The sequence below is a fragment of the Coenobita brevimanus genome, chromosome 61 (assembly GCF_032717465.1).
Source record: "Coenobita brevimanus isolate Jiangsu-jjx chromosome 61, ASM3271746v2, whole genome shotgun sequence".
Lineage (NCBI taxonomy): Eukaryota > Metazoa > Arthropoda > Malacostraca > Decapoda > Coenobitidae > Coenobita > Coenobita brevimanus.
Genome location: NC_137014.1, coordinates 6,887,246 through 6,905,936, shown reverse-complemented (window position 1 = coordinate 6,905,936; position 18,691 = coordinate 6,887,246).

Sequence of the window (18,691 nt, the reverse complement as noted above, 5' to 3'; positions counted from 1 at the left end):
CAAAGGTGTGGAGGTGACACGCGGAAGAGTGTACGGAGAGGGAGGAGATAAAGCTAAGAGAAAATTAAGTGAAGGTGAGAGGCAGGTAATTCATTGGTAACGCTACGTAAATACCAGGACTGAAAACTAAGAAGGAAATCAAATAGTGGATGTCATGTGTTTTGGTCTAGAAATTTTATAACTATGATCTCTCTCTCTCTCTCTCATTATATTATCTAAATCATCGTATATTTATCTATCTATCAGTCTATCAATCTATCTGGCTATACTGAAGGCAAGATCAGAATCAAAATATGGCTTAATGATAGGCAGACAGATCTGGTAGACGATAGGCTAAGTAAAATAGCTAGAAACCATCAATGGAAGTACTATAAACTGTACGTCAAAGTGAACTATAAGAATAGTTTAGTATGCACGTAACCAAATACATACACACTACACACAAAGCATTTTTGTGTGTGTGCTTTCAGAGCATTATCACAGGAAACCAGCAGAGAAAATCGGAATATCTAAAGGCACTCGGCCACTGAGTTTAGAGCCACGAGGATAAATATTGGCACTTTTATTTCGATATTATTACCACAAGTACGTTAAATAAATATTGTCAAAATTACTTTGATATTATATCAAGTATAGTCTGACAAATCTAAACGTACGGTTTTGGTGGAGTCAGCCCCTCCCTGCACTGTTGCCACGTTTCCGAGCTGACCTCTCCATCAGCGATGACCTTGACACTGTTTCCCTCTTGTGATCTCCGTTTTTCTAATACCCCCTATACCCCTGCCACCAACACCCCCTATACCCCTACCCCCAACAACACCCCCATCAACAACACCCGCTATACCTCCACCACCAACACCTCCTATAAATATAGACCCCACCATCAACACCTGTATAATAATTAGCCGTTGATAATTGCTATGCTATTTTATTGAGAGCATACGGAAATGTAACCTACCGTACCGTAACTGCTTGACTCTCTCTCTCTCTCTCTCTCCTCCTCCTCCTCCTCCTCCTCCTCCTCCCAGGTGCATTGGGAAACATTCTACCCTATTGCTCAAACTCCCTAATCTTACAATCCCATCTGTCTTAATCCTTCCCACTGCCTTCGTTCCTAAATCCCTTAATTGATCTATTTTTAACCTAAGTGTCCCCACACCTTTTAAACCATTTACCTCTCTGTCACTATTCTCCACCATATGTATCAACTTGTATTATATTTTGTATAGAACTTTCATACTGTATGCTGTACTACTGTATAATGTATAAGAATACCCACTGTTTAGTGGAAATAAAGTTTTATTATTATTATTATTATTATTTCTCTCTCTCTCTCTCTCTCTCTCTCTCTCTCTCTCTCTCTCTCTCTCTCTCTCTCACGTGTCGCGTGAGTGCTGCCACCCCAGAGCTGTTTGATATATTTATTTTAATTATGAAAGGATCGCCTCTTCCCACTTTTATCCCTTCAAATTTTCTTGCAATTATACCCTCTAAATTAATTAGCAATGTTTGAAGTGTTGGGGAAGTAAATAATAATTAGAATATTTTTAGAGCAACACTGCCAAATTTTGATGCCACGTTTCTCTATTATCGTATAATATAGTATGCAGAATAATTTTATTCTTCCTTGATACATGTCAGCACTTTCATTACAGTTATATTAGTATGAGTTATGTTTATGTATCATTCCTACTACACTAACCACAGGCGTTATACATCGTAGGGTTAGGAAACATGGCACAGTGCAGGGAGGGCCTCACTCCACCAAAACCCTACGTTTAGATTTGTCAGACTTTAGTTGTTGAAAAATGTTATGGTCAACTTGCCGTAATTAAGAAGAGAAATTTCTGATTTATTGCTAAATCGAAGCATAATAGTTCTCAGTAAGTCCTTGATGTGATGTCAAAGCTATTTCCTCACGACATTTTTCTGTTTCAAAAGCGATTCATGCTGATACTACGAAAAGTATATTCAACTTCTTACCGACCCAAAACGTGCAAGTGGCCAATTAATTTCAAGTTGATCAAATGAAAATACGTAAATCCGACAGTCCGTTGAAAACAGAGAATCAGGAGGTTTGTAAGCCGGCGGAGTCATTCAAGCTCTCCTATTGTGTAGTGTAGATATGAGGCTCATGTTATCATATTTAAACATCAAATAGTGATAACTGTATTCAGACCGTCCTCTAACTCTTTTTATCTACTGTATGTAAGCCTGTTAATTTTTGCTGTAAGTATCGCATCACTTTCAGTGATTCAGCAATCCGTGCACTGGTTAAAGGTATTAGTTTGTGCGTACTGCTACCAACGTGCGGTATCTGTCGGAATCAGTTTGTCGACTATTGGTGATCGTGTTGTGGGAGAAGATTGAGAATTAGCTACATTTATTTGTCTTACCACTGAATAGTCACTACAAATAGTATAGCCTTATCCCTACTTCTTCCAAATTAAACATGCCATTCATTTATGCCATGACCTACTGAAAGTAATCAAAGTAACACGAAATTTCTGGAACAGATTTGAACACCCCACGTAGGTGTGGTGACAAAACTTTCAGAGCCAGTGCTTAGGATAATAGACTAATAATAACTACAGTGCGTAAGTTCGAATGGGCATGACTTTAGGATAGAAGATATATTTTCGTGGAGTGTTCATAGAATTAAAATAGTGTAAGGATAATGTGGCAACCCAGTCCTCTCTTTCATTTGAACGTCCTCAGGAGTCACCAGCAAAACGCAAGACGTGAAAGAAAATGTTGCCAGTTATTACGTCAGTTGCTCTCGTTCATTGTGTTTTCATGTCGACAGCTTGTTGCTTCAGTATTTATTACTGACAATTCAGTTATAACTCTATTAGCTCCAAAAAATTTTCTCTAGACCCAGCATTTCTTATAGTGATCAGGTACATTTACTTGCAAGATGCCTGTATGAAAAACGACTATTGCAAGTCGAATACTGAGGAACATAAAATGTATTTTTGTTGTGACTGTGGATCGGTTACAGTTATATTAATATACTGATGTGAGGCGAGATAATGGAGGCTTAAATAAAAATAGCTAGAAAATATGAAGTTGAAGTAGGACTGTGAAGGCAAGATAGGAGAGGGAGGAAACGTGAGGAGGAAAAGAAACCAAGTCTCGTCGCCTCCAGACATTTTCCCACGTTCCAAAAGCACCATTCATTTCCTTCCTTTCAAAAACTCTCCAGTATTAATTACTTTCTCCTTGGGTGACAAATTACACTTTGGCAAAAAGCATTCGAACTCAACACAGCTTTTAAAGGTGGAAACGTGAAAGGGACGGTGTTGTTGCTGTCGTTGCCTTTGCTGCTGCTGCTGCTGCTGTGGTTGTCGTCGTTTTCGTCATCGTTATCATTGTATGATGTTGTTGCTGTTCACACACGGTCTATCTATCTATCTATCTAGATAGACTGATATATGAAAGGTAAGGACACTAGCCTTTCTGATCCATTGCAGGGGAGATAGAAATTTCGAGACGCAGAGTTTTGTAATCAGTGCAGCTGCAAACCTATACATTACTATGGCTTCTTTCATTACAGTGTATTGGACCAGAGTGGAGGGAGACCCTGGACAAAAAAGTCACCATGTATTTCTGTTCTTACAGAGTGAGAATTCATGTCGTCTCACTGTACTTCCTTTCCCACATACATTCTCTAAATTGTACCTCCAACTTAATCTTGGTCTACTCATTCCTCCAATGGCTCGACTTCTGTACAGTCTTAGTAACGCTCTCTTGTATATATATATATATATATATATATATATATATATATATATATATATATATATATATATATATATATATATAAAATCAGCCACTGCGAATACACAGCTGATTAAAGGCTTCCCCCAACTTTCTCCACGAATTCGTTCTGAGCCAGTCTCTGCCATGTTACACCTGCAAACTTCTCTACCTCATCTCTCCATCTGCTGTCTGGCCATTTTCTGCTACGCTTGCAATGTCTTGGAGTCCAATCAGTCAGCCTCCTGTTCCATCAGTTATCCATTACTATTGCAACATGACCTGCCCTCCTCCATTTCTGTTTTTTTATAACTTTTAAAATGTCGCTAACAATAGTCTGCCCTCCCACCCAAGTTGATCTGTCTCTAAAAGATATTCCAAACACTGACTTTGTTTTGGTCTTTGAGAACAGCTTTGTTTCCCGATGATTTTGTCTGTTTTCATGTCTCAGAACCGTACGTCATGGCTGAGATTATACATTCGATGTACGGTATATTTTTTGCTTCATACATACGGCAAGTCAGCCTAGTTTTTATGATGTCTCCATGTTCGCCGTAAGCTACCATCCAGTTGTAATGAGTCTTTTATGAGGTTTCCATAGTCTTCCATTAGTTTTAGTATTTATCCCTAGTAATTGCACTCAACTACAAGATTTTTGTAATTTATTTTGATGATTTCTGTGTATCGGGATTAAAATTTAATATTACTCAAGTTTTACTTTGGTTTACCTTCATCTCTACTTGAGACTGTATTTAGGCCATTTAACATTTGTTTTCGCTGTTTCTAAGATTAGGACGATGTCATCTACAAATCTGAAATGGTTTAACTTTTCTTCATCTATGTTTACTCCTTTGTTCTCCCAATTTAGCTTTCTGAAAGTACAAGTACTTTCAAGGCATGATGTAAATAATTTTGGTGAAATTGTATCTCCCTGACGCATGCCTTTCTGAATCATATATTTTTTTCAAGTCTTTATGTAAATTGACTGTAGCGGTTCCATTCTTTGTATATTTTTTCGAGCAGTTTTACACTGTTCCCGTATAGTTGCTATGTATTCCACTGAGTCGAAATCATTTTCGTAATCGACAGATGATAAGCAAAAGGATTTATTATATTCTGTAGTTTTCTCAATTAGCTGATACATTGTGTGTAGATGATCAGTACTCAAATATCCGCCTTGGAATCCTGCCTACTCGCAAGGCTGTTTCCTTCAAAATTTGGATTATTGTTTGTAATGACTCCAGTGAAGAGTTTGTAAATAACTGGTAATAAGCAAATGGGTCGATAGTTACTGTGATCTTCTGAGTTGTCTTTCTTGTAAGGCAAAGTAAGTATTACATTACACCATGTTTCGGAAATTTCATCTTCATTCAATATTGGGTAAAAAGAGGGGGCGAGCTGGTTTTGAACTTTCGTTTCTGCATCCGACCGTAATTCAGCTACTATTCCATGTTCTCCTGGGGCGTTTCCTCTTTTCATACTTTTTTACATCATCTGGTGTTAACTCAGATGTTTTACTTGTGCCAGCTGAAAAGTTTGCTGTTGGTACTGTTGTCTATCATGTAAACAGGTCTTTGAAAAATTCTTCAACTCCTTTCACCATCTTCTCTCCGCTCTTGGTGACGTATGCATTATTGTTTTCTGGTGATATAATTTGTTGCATTCCCGGTGCCATTATGATTCGGACCTGTTTCAGACTTTTTCCTTTTTTGATAGTTTCTTTTATGTGATCCGTATTTCTCTTTTGTTTTTCCTCTCTGTCTTTTGTTGATAAGCTTATATAATTGTGCTTTTTTTATTTTATATCTCCTAGTTTTTACTTTAAACTTTTTTTTTTTTTCTTCAGGAGTTCGAGGGTCATTTTTTAATACTTGATGGCTTTGGTTGTTTTAGCTTTTCCTTCTACTCCCTCTGATCCGCTTAACACTTGTTAGTTTGTTACTGAACTTCTCAGTGTCACACTCAGCATAACTTTAGTGCCTGAAGTCTGTTTTATTTTTTTTCCTTTTTTTTTTTTCAGACTGAAAGGCACTTTTTCTTCATTTTCTTTTATTGGACATGCCATTCTATTTTTAATCAACTTCTTTCATTCCTTTCTGCAATTGAATCTGAGTGTGCAACCGACCATTCTATGGTCACTTCATATATTTACTTTACTGATAATTGTGACAGTGGTGATCATGTTCAATTCTGAAATAATGAAATCTATTCTATTCCTTTTTTCCTCCATTTGGGCTTGTGCAGGTCCATTTTCATCCTGTTCTTTTGCAAAAGAATGTGCTCATCATTCTCATGTTATATATTTCACCAGAATTTACCACCATTTCACCTCTATCAACCCTCTCCCCTACTCCAAATGATCCCCTATATGCTTCTCCATTTTTCGATCTGCTAACATTTTCACTGAAGTCTACCATGAGAATAGTATATCTGGTCATTTCTTCTTCCATCATCTGGGAATGTCTTTATAGAATGTCTCTATTTTTCATCTCTGCTTTGAGAAGTGGATGCATATACTTGTATTACTTTCAGGGTGTATCTTATTCATAGTCTAATTACGATCCATGCTAGTCTGTCATACACGCTGCTGAACTTAACAATGTTCTCCGCAATATTTCTGTTAGTTAGAAATCCTACACCATCAGCTCTTTCATTCTGTCTTCCTATGTAGTAAAATAGGAGGTTGCTGTGTTGGAGCTGAATTATGTTTTCTTCTTTTCTGTAGATCTCGCTCAGACCTAAAATATCCCAACTAATGTTTTTGAATTCAATCATTAAGGTATCAAGTTTGTAACCTGTAAGGCTTCTTACATTGTCTGTGTAGAGTTTCATGGCTTTCAGGATGTTTAATGTCCCAGGCTGTGATGCACCAAGAAAGTGCCAACTCACTTTTGGTGGCACACTACCCGTAAGCACAGTTGGACCTCAGTAGACGATGATCCAACAGGAACCCACGACGATCATTACCAGTAGAAATTACCTTTTTGTTGGGGAGATTTTGGCAAATAATCTCACATTCCTACAACATAGTTTCTGGTGAAATGCGATTTTTATGTCACCATTCTCAGTATATTTAATGGCCCTATATTTATGGGGTCATAATCCATGCTGTCTAAAATGGTAGCTCATATTTCTGTGAGGCATTTCCATGTACATATATATACATATATATATATATATATATATATATATATATATATATATATATATATATATATATATATATATATATATATATATATATATATATATATATATATATATAATGAAAGAAAGAAGGAAACAAAGGGTAGGAGAGTGCAAAATTGTTCCTTCCAAGGAAAGAAAAACAAAATAACAGAAAGCCAAATTCAAGATCCGTTTGGTTCGAGATGCCTGGAAACATTGCGTTTGAAAGACTGGAGGGCATAGGCCGTAGGAAATATAGGCAGAGGGAGACGGTTCCAGAGTAGACCTGTTGCATACGTGAACGACTGGGAGTAACGGTTAACTCTTAAACTATAGAGCTGGACGGAAAAAGGATGAGGGTTTGTTGCTACGCAAGTGCTCAGCGTCCAACGTAGTGGTGGAGGGATGCAAGCTGACCGTTCAGAGGAGCAGTGACCATTGACGTAGCGATAGAAACTAGAAAAGGATGAAATACTGCGGCAAAGAGATAGAGTTTGAAGGGAGCTAATAAGAAGAGGAGAGTTAATGAGATGAAGAGCCTTTGACTCCACCTTGTTGAGAAGAGCTGCGTGTAGGGAGCCTCCCCACACATGAGAGTTGTTCTCTACACCGGGGCAAATAAAACCTGAGTATAAAGTCAACAACTGTGCGGGGGTTCAGAAGGCTTGGAGTCGGCTTAGCATCCCTAATTTCATGGAAGCAGACTTTACAGGATAGGTGATAATTATGATCTTTCCAAGTTTAATCCTGAGAGAATGAAACCCCAAGTATGTTTAAAAAAGATGCAGAATTGAGCTGAATATTGTTAAAAATTAGAGGATACTCCTGCGGAAGATTTTGTTGGGCTGAAAGATGTAAGAATTGAGTTTTCGATGTACTAAACACAACAAGATATCTTTTAACCCAATCTGATATATGAACCAAGTCAGAAATTAGGTGTGCTATAGCCTCAACCCTTGTTTGTTGAAGTCACTGCTTAGATGGACGCTTCGGGAAGCGAATGGAAAAGTGAAGGGAGGAGTCATCAATGAATGTGTTGATAGGGCTAGATGTATCGCTTAGAAGGTCATTGATGAATGGAAGGAAGAGAGTGTTGGTGATGCGACAGAGCCTTGAGGAACACCACAATTGATAACTCTAGAAGAACAGTGGCCATCCACAGCAGCAGCTATAGAACTACCAGAAAGGAACCTGGAGATGAAGGCACAGATGGGAGGAAAGAAACCATAGGGGGGCAGTTTGGAAAATAAAAATTTATGCTAGACTCGACTGAAAGTCTTTGAGATGCCAAGTGTAATGGCAACGCTTTCGCCAAAGTCCCAAAAGGAGGGTAACCAGGAGTCTGAAAAGTAGTGAGGAGATCGCCAGTGGAGCATCCCTGGCGGAACTCACACTGACAATAAAAAAAAAAAAAAAGTTCTGATAGGAAAGGTGCTTCAAAAACATTTGGTAAGAATACACCCAAAAACTTCTGAAATACAGTATATTAAAGCTACTAGACGATAGTTAGAGGGCTGGGAATGGTCACCCTTCTTTGGGACAGGCTGACTGAGAGCAAAATTCCAGTAAGAAGGAATGGCACACCTTGGTAGACAACGGTGAAAGAGTTTACCTAGGCAGGGTGTAAGCACAGAAGCACAGTTCTTGATGACAACATGAGGGACCCCATCGGGTCTATATGCCTTGTTAGCACTGAGGCCAGTGATGGCAGAAAATATATCAACTGGAGAAATTTTAATGTCAGCCATGAGGAAGTTAGAGAGGGTAAATGACGGAGGAACAGTGCCGGAATCGTCTAAGGTGGAACTGGAGGAGAAAGTCTGAGCGAAGAGAATTGCTTTATCAGTAAAAGAAATAGCTACAGAACCATCAGAGTGGAAAAGGGGAGGGAAGGAGTATAAGATAAAATTGTTGTTAGAAAGGTTTTTGGCAAAGGTGCCAGGAGGAGCAGGAAGAATTTGAGTTGGAGAGTTGAGAGCATTTAGTTCGGATGAAATTATTTATAGCAGAGCGAAGAACAGACTTACCACGATTCCGGGCAGAAGCACAGAAGAGATGAGATTCAGGAGTGGGTTGGCTCCAGTACCTTTTGTAGGCTTTCTCCTTGTTGTGGACAGCATTAGAACAAGCTGATTAAACATTTTTTTTTAATTAGTCACGGAATATGAGAAAGGAATGTATGCATCCATGCCCAAAAGATTAATCTTCGTAATGCACAAAGCACACTCAGATGGCTCTCATACATGGAAGCAATATTCATCCCACGTAAACTCAAAAGAAGTACTGCCTGAGAGCCGCTCAAGCAGCTGATCCAAAGTGCCACAGTCGCCTCTTCTTGGGAGGGTCCAGAGGTCTTACTAGAGCGATAGGACAGGTTAAGGTGATAAGATTGTGACTGGAGGAGCCCAACGGAGAGAAAGTATTACTAGAGTAAATATAAGGATAAGTTGTATGGAAGAGGTCAGTTATGTTGGCACTCCCTCCAAGGCAGTCAGGGATACGCATAGGGTGTTGTACAAGCTACTCTAGGTCATTAAGGATAGAAAAGATGTAGGTCTGTTTGCGAGGTGGATCAGTGAGCAGAGAGGAGAGCCAAAGATGGTGGTGAACACTGAAATCATACAGAATGGAAATTTCAGAGAAAGGAGAATATGATATGATGGTTTCCATCTTAGTAAGATAGTCGAAGGATTTCTCATAGTCAGTAGCATTAGGGGATAAGTAAACAGCACAGATATATTTAGTCAGAGAATGACAGGATAGCCTAAGTCAGAGAGTAGAGAATTTAGCAGATTCAAGTTTAGGAACACGAGAGCAAGATATGTTATTGTGTATATATACAGAACAGCCACCTTTGGCTTTGAAATGAATGTAGAGAAAGTAGGAGGATACAGGGAAGGGTTTGGTATCAGTTGCCTGAGACAGCTGAGTCTCAATGAGGATTAGAGGAGATGCTTTGTTCAACAGAGATAAAATTAGAGGAAAGGCCGCGAATGTTGCAGCAATGTAGTGAATCACACAGTGGTTCCAAGCATTTCGCTTGGGCGTTACCGGGAGAGGGGAGGATGGTAGGGGTTTTGATGGAACCCCCCCCCTCTGGGGGACTCCGAGGCTTGGTGAATGGTTGCCATTTTTGCTGAATTTTGAATAGGAAGTGTAGTGTGTTATATGCATGTAGTTTGTGTTGACAGTCAGAGGAACTTGTATTTGAGAGCTGGCCCACTCTCTGTATTGCTGAAGCACTGAAAAAGTTCAGCAAAGAGGGATGGTCAGAAGATAGTCCCGAGGGCTGATGAAATGGGAGCTCCAGCTCTCCCTGCCATCAGTTTTCCATACACCTTGGGAGTAGGCCTACCGCCCTGCTCGACTGGTACTACAGTCAACTCCTTGTATTCGAGGTCCGTTCAGAAAGTATGCTACTTTCGCTCTAAAGAAAATAAATAGCTACCCTTCTGACTTGACATATGTAGCCCAGCGTTCTTTTCACTGCCTGAAACATTTTTCAAAGTCGGTTTTCGGTATCACCTGCAGGTACTTCGTCGCATTTGTCATGAAATCTTCTCTCGGACTAATTTTCCCAAGACATGTTGGAATGTGCAAATCGCGCCCCAGAATTTATGAAGACTGTTTTTACTAGGGATGAGACTTGGGAGTACCGGTAGGACCAAGAAACCAAAGCACAGTCGTCCCAGGGGAAGCATGCAGGGTCGATTTGGCCAGAAAAAGCACAACGGGTCCGCAGTAAGGTGAAATGCAATCGCAAGCTGAGTATTTATTTATTAATTAATTAATTTATTTATTTTGACTATCGTGGTGTTGTGGATCACGCATACGCACCAGAAGGTCAAACTGTCAACAGACATTACCACCTTGACGTTATCCGTCGTCTTCATGACTCAGTTCGGCGGAAGAGACCAGACATTTGGAAAGCAGCAAGTCGGAAGCTGCACCATGGCCACGCCTCTGCCCATTCTTCTCAAGTGATTCAGGAATGGCCAAGCACAACATCCCGCAGGTTCGGCAGGCTCCCCACTCACCAGACATGGCTTCGTGCGACTTCTGATCATTCCTCAAACTCAAAACTCCGCAGAAGTGTTCCCGATTTGAGCAGAGAGAAAAGAACATGATGAATACGACGATGCACCTGCAGGAGATACCGATAACCGACCTTGAAAAATGTTTCAGGCTGTGTAATGAACGCTGGGCTACGTGTGTCAAATCAGAAGGGGCTGACTTTTGGGGGGATTAGCGTCCTAGCTCAGCAGGTTAGCTATTTATTTTTCCAGAGCCTAAGGTCGGATATATATATATATATATATATATATATATATATATATATATATATATATATATATATATATATATATATATATATATATATATATATATATATATTGTAAATATCAGTAAAGTAGTGGGAAAAAGTTGTCATGATTAGTTGTTCCGGGAGGAGTGATTTTGATGGAATTTTTTTGTTCTAAATGCTTTAATATTTTTTTTTCTCAAATTGGTTGCCAACAACTTATACCCGTATGCACTGACATTTATCTAACTGGAGGGAGGTGAAGTGTGATGAGGCTTAGTGACTTGTTTTCGTGCAGGCTGGTGTTCGGTTAGATTTGGTGGTGGTGGAGCTTGCCCCAATGGTGGATGTGGTCAAATACTAGCTGGTGTATTGTCGTGCAGTGGTGGTTGTGGTGATAATATAGTGATTATGGTGATGATGTAATGTAGCATAATGGAGGCTGTGGTGGTGTTTGTAAAGTGGAGGCTGTGGTGGTGATGGCGTAGTGTAGTGCAGTGGAGATTGTTATGATGATGTAGTGACGTGTTGTGGTGCTACAGTGTGGTGTTGTGGAGGGCTGACTCATTATGTATGCATGTCACCTCCTCGCCTCACTAATGAGATGAAGCCAAAGTTACCGCTGTGAGACTGGGGAAGTTGTGGTGGGGTTGGCTGGGTCCGTGTATGTGGTTGTTGTGAGGCGATGTTTTTTTTCTTCAGCTCCGGTGGTGTACCTGAAGTTAGGGTGGACTGCGTTCTCAGGGTTGTACAGTAGGTTGTGGTTATGCTGATGGGGCTCGTCTGGGTTGCGGTTTAGGGTTGGTATGAATAGGTGGGGTTGTTGAAGCTTGGTTGGGATGTGGCATGTAAAAAAAATTGTAAACATAACAGAAAAAGGCGAGGTGGAGAGATGAGATAACGAAGGTTGGAGACAAAACGTGGCAGAGACTGGATCATTCATGGAATTCGTGGAAAAAGTTGGTGGAGGCCTTTGTTCATCAGTGGATTTGCAATAGCTGATATGATGATGATGATGATGATAATGATGATATATCTATATTTATATATCTATATAATCTATCTATCTGTCTATCTATCTATATCTATATCTATCAATCTATCTATTTATCTATACCTATATCTATATCAATCTGTCTATCTATCTATATCGAAGCTATGTGGGCTACTAATCTACATCTGAACTCTACGCACATGAAGCATATCTGTGGCGTAATAAATGCTGTGAGTGTTTTTCATATTATTGTGCCTCCTCCGAGTCGCAAATATAAATGAAATACGTATTAGTAGTATATGTCTTTTACCACTTTACTGATTTAATTCACAATCAACGTGAGATTTATTTTAGATGAAATTATACAGTACGCTGTGGATACCAGAGGTTGTCAGAGGTTCGCGTCTCCTAGGGATCTACCAAGGGTTGTTGGATATGGTGAGTGTCACTGAGGAAATTATAGGTAAGTTTCGTTCCCCGTCAAGTATAACTCGTAAAATTTTTGGAATTAGTTTTCCACCCTCACCTTTTCCACTCCCTCATCTGATATACTTTACTCTTTCCCCCATTTCTCCGCCTTCTCCCCCTCCCTCCTCTGGTCCTACACTTCTCCGACTATTACCCGCGCGATGAGACCAAGTTAAGGTTGTTTAGTTGGACACGGACGGTTGCCTCATCCTCAGTGGAGCAGTAAAGATTGCAGAGTGATGCGGTGTGTGTTATTAGGAGTGTGGAGGACTGAGGTGGATGTGTCCAGGGCTGTGGGGGGCTGGGATGGGTGTGGTGAGGGCTGTAGAGGGCCGGGATGGGTGTAGTGAGGGCTGTACAGACTGGGATGGGTGTGGTGAGGACTGTAGAAGGCTGTGGTGGGCTAAGTGGGTGTGGTGTACGTTAGGGTACGTGGAATGACTGCTTTGGTGTACTGAGGCGAGTGTAGTAGGATGGGATGAGTGTATGAGGTCCAGGGTGGGCTGGTGGTGAGTGTGGATAACGACGGGGAGGGCGAAAGAAGCTGAGGTTGCAGGGAGAGGCTGGGTGAGGACAAAGTGGTGAAATAAAAGAACAGGTTGGTAAGGTGGGAGGATGGGGAAATGCGGTCATAAGATTAACTAACATGAACTATATTTGAAATATTTAAATTATACATGGACTTCACTAAACTAATGGGTTCCTCTAAACTCAACAATATCATCTCATAAAGGAATGGAAAAAGGGGAAGAATGAAGTCACCGCGTTGAAGGAATTTATGTTCTTTTGGCAAAAATAATCTAGTAAGAGTTTGGTGCAAGAAGCCTCACTATCCCACGAGAATAAAGCCTGTGATGTATGTGACGCGAGAGCAGGGTGAGTGGGAGTTGCGATGGATGGCAGAAGATGGGGCCGTGAGGGCTGGGAGATTGGAGACTACGTAAGATTGGAGAGTGGATGCTATCAGGACTGAAGACTAATACGTAAGGGATTGTGGAGCTCGAGAGAGAGAGAGAGAGAGAGAGAGAGAGAGAGAGAGAGAGAGAGAGAGAGAGAGAGAGAATGAAGAATCTGAGGAGAGAAAACGATACACCAGGCAAAGAAGAAACGAAATGCGAGTGCAAACAATATCAAAGGGAAAGAAAACGAGAAGAGAGAGTGAAAAGAGAAATCAGATGGACTCCGCTCGTACAATCAATGGATGTCGGTTGGGAGAGAGGGAGGAAGACAATGGGAAAATCAGATTGAACCACTCGGGGTAAAAAGTCATTGGGAGGCAATTATCGGCAGGAGAGGAGCAAGCGCCAAGAAGTGAGGCGAGAGAGGAGTTTGCGACAGTAGTTTGGTGAAGCTGAGAGCGGTAAGGAGCGGGAGAAGCAGGAGAGTGGACAAGAACAATGAAAATAGTATGCGAATGAGTAGGCCATGACAGAAAAGGAGAAGGTTTGCCACCATATTTAGTAGAATAAAAAAAAAAAACTTTCCTAATTTTTTGCTTGCTCAGTCTCAACCCGGCAAAAGTGAAGATTTTTTTTAGTACGCGACAAAAGAGTAAAGAACCTTGAAAATCTGAAGACATAGTGTATGCATACAGCACAAACACGTTATCATACTATTATAGATTGTGACACCTTTCATGATCTGACCTCCCTTGTCCTCTCCCATCCTTAACACCGCTACATCCTCACTTTTACCACACCTGTGTTAATGTAATATCACATCAGCAACATCGAGACGCTCAAAGCCTCATTACTGCCACATCTATATTGCTGCAGTTTCACTCCTGAAAGTTTAGTTACTATCATCAGTGTTATTCTAAACTTGATCCCCCGTAACGATACGTCACAGTAATTACCATCACTTCCATCCCAGTTAACACTGACCTCTCACACTGCTACAACCCTCACCACACCAACGCTACCCTTGCCATTAAACCACAACCTTATCCACACCACCACACCAAAACCTTCAGCCACAACTCCAGTATCCTCACCATACCTTTGTAACCCAGTATCATCCCACAACCTCACCACAGTAACACAACACACACCACGTCACCACTTGCACACCCCAGCCCTCGCCATAGTACCAAACCTTCATTACATCGGTACAATCCTCACCACAACACTCCAACTCACTCCACTCACGAAAACCCAAGTTATCAAGCATCTTTCATGATTGCTTGAATTTTATTTCTTTTTTACCTCCATCTTGTTAATAACTCCTTCAGCTTCCAATCACGAGATTACCACTCATCATACATACGAGTTCAGCAGCTATTCATTACAACACGCAACCACGTAACACTGCTTCACCTCACACTTCCCAAGACAACAACCCACCACACAATACCGCAGTGCCATATTACATCATACTACCGCTGCAGACAATACAGTTCATGTTCTTGTGTGCTACTCAGGACCGGTACTGCTACCACTAAAAAGTTGCCTGGAGCACCATAATTTACGTGTAATGAGAGAAAAAAAAAATTCTAGTTATTACTGCATTCTACCTTGGAAGCCCTAAAATTTACTGAAAATCATCAGTGCAAGCTGAGCAGCAGCAGAACTAATTTGCTCACACTGAAGTTACCAAAGCATTTCAGTAACAAGAATACCGAAAAAGATTAATTTGTATTATCTTGTAAATTTTAAAACGTTCTCGCTTTGCTAATAACTCTACAGGCTGACTGCGAAGATTATATAGTAAGCATTTTTAAGTGTGAATATGGTAAAATAAATATGCATGATTGGCTTAAAACTATGGCTCAAGAACAGTAGTCACTTTATTATTGCTTCTTTTATGCTGATTAATGCAATACATGTCATATTTTCATAATTATTTTTGACAGGAATAGCCTATATGAAGTGAGTGCATGGGTGAGTAAGGTTGACTTAAATGCATCGCCCTGACGCCACATCCCATGAACGGTGGGTAAGCAAATACTGTTCATGTCTGTCCTTGATAGCTAATGACTTATCTATGGCATATTTTTCTGGTTTAGTTATAACTCCTTACCCCTTTCAGTCGTTTCCGTGTGCCCTTTTCTTGATTTTTAGTCCACCTCATTATTACGTATTCCTCTATGTTGCTCTTACACTTTTGCTCTCGCTCTACACCTTGACCTTCTTCAATCCATCTCATTATTACGCACACTCCCACCTGTGTTTCCTCGGACTTTGTTTCCATCTCTTTATCTTATATACAGAATTTCGAATCACAAGCCCCCATCTTCTTCCTTCAGTCTATTTAGCCATCATACATACTCCCATGTGTGCCTCCTGACTCTTTTCTGCCACCTCGCTTTCTGTGTACCCATTCTCTTTCTTTCACAACCTCTTGATTTTAAAGGTAAAATTTAGACTCATAAGCCCCATCCATTCTATCTATCTATCTATCTATTGCCAGACGCCTCAATCCCGTTTGGGGTGACCACAAACAAATCGCCTCCACGTCCCCATGTCAACTGCCATTTCACTGCCCTGCTTCCAACTAACACCCCCCTCTCTCATATACCTCTCCACCCCATCCCTCCATCTCATCCTCGGCCTCCCCCTCCCTCTTAACCCCTCCACCTCACTCACATACACTCTCTTCGTCAGTCTCTCACCCTCCATCCTCTCCACATGGCCAAACCACCTCAGTGTGTTCCTCATAACGCTTCCTATCACATCCACATCCACACCACAACGCTCCTTTATATCCTCATTCGTCAGCCTGTCTCTCCATGTGACTCCACAGGCTCCTTTTAAATAACTCATTTCCACTGCTCTCACTCTTGACTTGTGTCCTTCCAACAACCTCCAAGCTTCACTTCCATACGTTGGAGTTGGTATCACAATACTAACATGTAGTAACTTTTTCACTTCCATGTTCACTTCCCTGTTTCTTATCACTGCTTTCAAAGAACCAGCAACCTTTCTTCCCTACTGTACCCTTTCAAGCACTTCCCCCTCCAAACCTCCATCCTTACTCATCACACTACCCAAGTACTGAAACGTACTCAGATTTTCCAATTCCTCACCATCCAACCTCGCTGTACATTCACTGACTTCACCTCTCTCAAAGACCATCACTTTACTTTTCCCTACATTCACCTTTAGATTCCGTTTCTTACACACTCTCCCAAACTCATCCACCAAGCCTTGCAGCTCCCCTTCGTCTTCACTCAACAACACAGTATCATCTGCAAACAACAGTACAGGGAGTTTCCAAACACTATCCTCTCTCACCAGGGCCACTCCAACATCCACTACCCTACCTTGTACCTCCTTTATTACCCCATCCATATACAGATTGAACAACCATGGAGACATGACACATCCCTGTTTCAACCCAACCTTCAAAGAGAAAAATTCACTTAGTTCACCATCCACACGCACTGCAGCCTTAGCACCATCATACATACTCTTCACAACATTCAACAACTTCCCATCTACTCCATATATTCTTAATACTTTCCACAATCCTTGTCTATCCACCCTGTCATATGCTTTCTCCAAATCCATGAAGGCCGCATACAACTTCTTTCCCTTCTCTAGAAACTTTTCCACTAAAGATCTAAGAATGAATATCTGATCAACACAACCTCTTCCCTTCCTAAAGCCTCCCTGTTCTTCTCCAACTAATTCCTCTGTTCTTTCTCTGTCAATTAGTATCCTACCATACACTTTTCCTATTATACTAAGAAGACAGATGCCCCTATGATTACCACACACTTCTTTTTCCCCTTTTCCTTTGTACAAGGGAATACTTATACCTGACTTCCAATCCTCCGGGACTCTACCTTTCTCCCAGGCCAATCTGCACATCTTCCACATCCATTCTACTACTATCTCTCCCCCATTCTTCAGCATTTCACCACACACTCCATCAATTCCTGGGGCTTTCCCCAATTTAACTTTCTTCATTGCTTCCACAACTTCTATCCTACTGATTTCTTCCTGTCTTCTCACCTCCCTCCTTCTCCTAGCCATTCCCCAGCCACTTATACTCGCATTACTTCCATCCTCCACGTTCAACAATTCCTTAAAGTGTTCTCTCCACCTGCTTACTTTTTCTCCCTTCTCCACTAGTAATCTACCATTTTTATCTTTCACTCCCCTGGTAACCTCACTTCCACCCTGTCTTACTCTCTATTCCTTCCACTAAATTCCTTCCACTATATTTTCTGTCTGCCTTTTATTTTTCCATCTACTGCACCACTGTACAAATTATACTATTCTATAAGTATTTCTTTGTCTCATTCATCTACCTCTTTCTTGTTCTCCGTCTGTTTTTTCCTTCCGCTTCACCCTCAAAGCCCTGTCACAAATGCTCGTTTAACATGCGGCCAGTGCAGACTCATAACAGGCGACTTCTGATGGTTCGCCACAAAAAATTATAATCGAATTACGACAGACTTTCACAGAGTCAGGCATCATTACATCGCAGGCTGACAATGACCCCGAGTGGCTATAAAAATAAATAAAAATCGGTGCAGCTGAATGTTAGTTTGAAAGTCTAGATAAAACACGTGACAAAAAAAAAAAAAAATCTTGAATATAAATGCCAGTGTAACCCAATTTGCCTAGTCCATAATTTGTTTATACTTCATGACGTGCGGTATTGAAACTGGCAGACCAAAGATAATTGACAGTGGTGTGGTATGGGTCTAGCCGAGCGTTGCCTGGTGTGGGACAGTGGGCTTGACGTGAGCCGGGTCTGCTTTGGTGTGGTGTGGTCTGGTGTGGTGCTGGACAGTGAACCTTACAGGGATCGGGTGTGGTGGTGAGTGGTGTTGTGTGGTGGGGTGTGGGCAGTGGGTTTGGTGAGGTATGGTGTCAAATTGTGGTGGTTTGTTGTGGTATAATGTGGTGTGGTGTGGAATTGGGTATTAGGCTTAAAGAGGGCGGACCAAGGTTTTCTGGTGTGGTGTAAGTGGTGTAAAGTGCTGTGGAGTTGTGGTACTGAATCGTGTAGTGTAGTGTGGTGTAATGTGGAGCAGTGGGCCTGACAGG